Genomic DNA, 6000 nt, shown 5'->3' with positions numbered 1-6000 from the left:
TAAGTTTCAGTGGAAATCTAGAACCCCATTGAACTTGTAATTGGCCATAGAGAATTAATTAGTAGTCATTATGATACTTGATGTTCATCCCAATCTGTATCAAGAGACACCCTGAATAAGAGTCCTGGATAAGCATTGGAGATGCAAATATATACCTACATATCTGTGAATTATTTGTTAAAGATTCTGTCCCTTTGTCCTTCTTTTTGAGTTAAAGACTGCAATAAATTTGAATGCAACAGGTTGTCCATACCCAATCCAATGACTTAGAACATTGGGAGTCTGGGATCCAAATACATTGGGGTGTACCTGCTTATCAAAAACTCCTAAACTTTATTTCTAGAAGTCTTCACCTCATTATTGAAAGTGTGCATGTATTCATATTAAAATTCAGATTGACCTCTTATTTGATTCATATCAGGGCTTGGACGGGAATGGGAAAGAGCTATCAAAATATAATGCAAAGTATCTTACAGGTAGTCCTCGACGTATGACCACAATTGACCCCAACATTTCTGTTGTCAAGTGAGAGATTTGTTAAGTGCATTTTGCCCTGTTTTACAACCTTTCTTACCACAATTGTTCAGTGAATCACTGCAGTTGATAAATTAGTAACCTGGCTGTTAAGGGAATCTGGCTTCCCCATTGAGTTGGCTTGTCAAAAGGTTGCAAAAGGTGATTGCATGTCCTTAAGACAAAGCAACGGTTATAAGTATGAACCAGTTACCAAGCATCTTATTTTTCACCACATGATCATGGGGATGCTACAAAGGTCGTAACTGTGAAAAGCAGTTATAAGTCACTTTTTTTCAGTGCTGTTGTAACTTTGAACAGTCACTAAATGAACTGTTGTAAGTCGAGGACTACCTGTATATGGTCTTGAGATCTGAAAGTCTGGTTGAAAGTGTTGTGGAGATAATGGCACAGACTGGGCTGGTAGTGAATTATCAAATGGACAGTCCCAGATATTTGCAACAAACAAGGATCTGCTTCCATGGGCCACATATGTTAGGGGTTCCCCAACCCCCTATCTGTGGACCTGAGTCAGTCCGCGGCATGCCAGCAATTGGTACATGCAAACAAGTGAAGTCCCATCTGCAGGATGCAGGCAGCACACAAAACCAGAGGTGAAATCCAACAGGTTCTGACTGGTTCTGGAGAACCGATAGTGGAAATTTTGAGTAGTTCAGAGAGCTGGCAAATACCACCTCTGGCTGGCCACAGAGTGGGGTTGGAATGGGGATTTTGAAATATCCTTCCCCTGGAGTGGGGTGGGAATGGAGATTTTGCAGTATCCTTCCCCTGCCGTGCCCGCCAAGCCACGCCCATAGAACCGGTAGTACATTTTTTGAATTTCACCTCTGCACGAAGCCACGCCCCCTCTGGTCCACAGATAAACTTTTCTCCACAGAACTGGTCCCTGGTACCCAAAAGGTTGGGGCCAATGATCTATGTAGCGTGGCCTGGACTCAGTGATCATTTTTCTCCCCTTCGAGAAACAAATCTGTGAGGTAATGAGAGGAACAGAATTATGAGACTTCTGTGTCAGACACGGATGCGTCTTTTCACCAAAGTAAAGAATTGTTCGGTGATGTTGTTGCTCATGCCATGATGACAAATTATCTTCTTGCCTGTACTAATAGTGGTTACATAATAATAGTATTAGATCAGTTCCATCAGGCAGACCTTACTGCATTCGAAGCATCGGTGGCTTGAAAATGTAGAATTGTCCTTGTTCCACATTTCTGAGAACGAATGAAAATTGCTATCCTCCTCTAGAACACCGAAACTCACAGAGAACATCTTTGCCTTTCCTGATTGAACCCTAACCTTGCAAAGTTGCCAGGCAAAGTAGGAGATTCATATTCATTTGCAAATTAATAGGCTTCCTTCCTTTCCATATTCACATACCTCCAGAGATGTTGTTGTTGTTCAACCCAGATAAGGACTGAGATGGCAATATGTAGGAATGCCCAGAGATACAATCTAGTTGTGCTTGTGTAACATCTTAAACCAGGTGAACCAAACACAATTCGTGTTTTCAAATAAGATATTATGCCCAAACAAATGAATGATACCATCACTTAACATGATGGCCTGGTTCACTTGCCTGCTAAGACAATGCTGGGCTCCCAACAATATACAGTAATGAATCAATAAGGCTATAATGAAGGTGAATTGAATTTGTTGGCAGCAGTTTGGAAATACTTTGTTATTGCCTTCTATCAGGAAAGTTCCTGAGTTTCCCATCTATTCTGGGATTTATTGGTGGCTTCCCATCCAGTTACTAATTCCTCAAATCTGCTTAGGTTCCAGATCTCATCAAGTCATCCAGGTGTGGCCACCTTCTCAGTTGAAAATTCCTCAATCCTATTTTAATCTAATTTAGAATATTATACAGCTCTGGCCCAGTGGTGGGATGCTGCTGGGTTAACAACCAGTTCGGTGAGCACGCTCTTCACACAAACACGTGCGCTTTGTGCATGTGTGCGCCTAAAGCGCTTGTGCACAGCGCTGAAAATGGACCATTTAGAAGCTCAGTTGCTTACCTTCCAAGTGAGCAATGGTAAGTAGAACACCGAGGGGGGAGAGAGACATCAGCTGTGCCATGTGATTGAGATGAGCTAGAAAGCAGGATATAAAGGACAGGAAAGGGGGGGGGCTGAGTGGGCAGGGCCAACTGATCGTCAGCGCTACCCGTTCACCCTAACCGGTCCCAACTGGCTGAATACCACCTCTGCTCTGGTCCATTTCTCTTATATTATTTTACATACCTTGCTGGAAGTACTGCTATTTTTAGAATAACTTAATGCTATTCTTAATGCTATTCTTGATGTTTAATGTTAGTTTTAGAAACTTATAATTAATACTATTTTTAGAAACATGTATGCATCAGACAAGAGATTGGGAAGACTCTTGAAAAGGCCAAATTTCGTCATCATCTATCCCCCCAGTAACTATATATTTAACTTTAAAAAAAATCTTTAAAAGTATTTTTTTTAAAATCCCAACATTGTACCAAGCGTTGTACCAAATGTGAATCAGAAAAGCAGATGCTCAGTTAAACACCCACCATTCTTCTGAGATTCAGTCACTTAATTAAATTGATCCCCCCCTTTTTTGTAATATAGATTTTGCTTTACAACAAATCAATGATAATTAGAAATGTAAATTATCAATGACTCTTGGCCACGTCTGTCTTTTAATCAGCCAATACTCCTTTCTTTGTTTCAACAGTAAGCCTTTTTCTTTTAACTCAGTATGCTGCTCCTTATTCACAGTGATTTCCCAGATGCATACAAACAATGCAATCACTTAACCAAACGAACAGGGTAAAATGTCTTTGATTTCATTGAACTGATATTGAATGTTTTGATTTCCCAAATCAGGGATTTGGGGTTGGAGATTGCCAGGGATTAAGCGTGTAGGATTTTCTAAATACCTATACCTATACTTTATAGTGTTTTTTTTAAAAAAGATATTCTCTATTGCTTCAAAATTAAAGCTCAGTAGTGAATATGCATATATGGCATTTTTAACTGTGGTTTTGAAGGAATATATTTAAGGACATTGACTTGTCTGGCTAACTTAAATCACAGATCCATTTTAAATCAGTATGGTAACAGCAATTGCCTCTAAGAAAACCTGATTTCTTGTTCTGCTGTATAGATAGTTGCCCTCAGGCACCCCAAGCAGTAATGGCTACTGTAAGGAGGAGAGCGGCAATTTGAAATTTCTATCTAGCCCAGTGTTTGTCATCCTTAGCAACTTTAAGATGCAGGAACTTCAACTCCCAGAGTTCCCCAGCTAGTGTGTATCTGTTCCGTAAGTCCTGGATGGAGGTAATAGAGGTTGAGTGCAGTGGTGGGTTCCCCTGGGTACAGTACAGTACGGCCGTACTGGTAGTAGCTGGGAGCAGCTGACAGCATACTGGGACAGTGGCTTGTTTGGCCCACCTGCTTTTATTCTTTTTCTCTTAACACCTTTCTTTCCAAGGACCTCATCAGATTCACCCAGTCTTACGTTATGTTCCTCAATCTTCCCTTTTCTCTCAACACATTCATTCTTCGTATATTTATTTTGCAATTCTTTTTTTGTTATGACCTACCGGTATTAACAACATTCTTTTGAATTGGTCATTCACTTGTGAATTCAATCCACATTAATTTGCCATCTTTTAAAAATCTTATCTCTTCTTGTTTTACCATGTACATTCCTTCTTAAGTGCACACTATATTCAACTATTGTTTTTTTTTTCCTGGTATAACCAAATCTCACTTTCAAATATAGTACAGGTAGTCTTCAGGGTATATCCATTTGTTCAGTGATTGTTTGAAGTTATTGAACGAGGGGGATTTATGATTGGTTCTGATTGTTGCAGCATCCCCATGGTTATCTGATTGCAATTTCTAACATTCCTGCTGGCTTCTCACAAGCAATGTCAATGGGGAAGCCAGCAGGAAGTTGGAAGTTGCAGTCATGTGAAGTCTCTGCTTAATGATCTGTGTGATCCTTGCTGACTCACAGCAACTAGAACGGCTGGAACTGCCATAGTCACATGACAATGTTTTTTAGCTTTGTCACTTAGTCATGACAATTCCAGTCGCAGTTGCCATTGTAAGCTGAGGGGTTACTTGTATTAACAGTGGCATTAAACATTTTCTTATGCTATACATTTTTTTTAGTGCCAAGAAACATTTATTTCTTGCAACAGACCATCCATTGCCTTTCTATCAGCAGTTGCCTATTTTAGTTTTCTCATCTGTTTTCCCATTTTAGTAAGTATTCTCCCAGGTTATAAAGATTCATCCATCATTTTTGTATAATTTGTGACCATTTTCACCATCACACACCACTACCTCTGTCTTTGATGCTTCAATTTTAACAAAACATGCATAGAATCCTCATTGGATTCTAAGGTTTAACACTTGCTACAAATAATTTGGATTCTCAGCCAACATGTCCTCTCTTACATACAAGAGTAGACACATATTCATTTGCCAATTCCAATACCACTCCAACATCACTGTAACTTCCTTATATTTTTTAGCAGTATGTACATACTTAACCAGTGTTGACCTATTTGTTAAGCATTCTGTTTATTCTCACTCATCCTTTACTTCAAGCATATTATGCTATTATCCCATTCAGCATCCAAACTTCAGCTCCCTATTCATGTAAGACACTCCACATTTTAACCCTTTTCATTTTATCATATACTTTCTCTAAAGCAATAGATGTACAATAAACTTTCTCACATTCATACATTTTCAATGAATTGCTGCAAAGCAAAAGTGCACTTCCTACCTAACATGTAACTGTGCTAGACTTTGTAAATATTGCCCATTTTTTATTTTTATACCCTTTCAAGCAACTTTCCAGGCACCCTCAACAAATTATCTCTTATAGTTTTTGTTTTTACTCTTTCTACCTTTTCTTTTATATAAAGGAACAACAGCAAGTTTCTTCCAGTTGTCAGATACAGGTGACATCCTTGCACATATGAAACAAGTTATGCACGAACAGATATCCATGTTTTAACATTTTTGCAATTATACCATCAACACCTGCAACTTTACTAGATGTATAACCAGTGACGTGTAGTCAGGTGAGGCAAGTGAGGCACAGCCTCACCACTCTCATCATGAAAAAAAAAAGTAAAAGAAAAAAGCTGAGCTAGTTGCTGCCTCACCATGGATGACTCTGCTTAACCTCACTGGTGCTCTCCCTCCCCAAGTGTAGTGACTTCCTCCCCAGGCCCCCATTCATTTCTCTCTCTCACACACACAGCTGGATAAAACTATATAAAAATCTAGCCCAGCTTCACTGATTACAAGTTTGAAAAGGCAACGTGGCTCCACCTGCAATCAAACTACACTTGGGGAGGGAGAGCACAAGCGAGCACTGAGGAGACCACAGGAGGAGGCAGGAAGCCAGGCAAAGAGCCATGCTGTAGTACACACACACTTCCCCCCCAGCCTCTTTCTTTTGGAAGGCTCG

Source organism: Natrix helvetica, assembly GCF_964273705.1.
Source record: "Natrix helvetica genome assembly, chromosome: 2".
Taxonomy (NCBI): Eukaryota; Metazoa; Chordata; class Lepidosauria; order Squamata; family Natricidae; genus Natrix; species Natrix helvetica.
Note: the sequence above shows the minus strand (reverse complement) of the source record.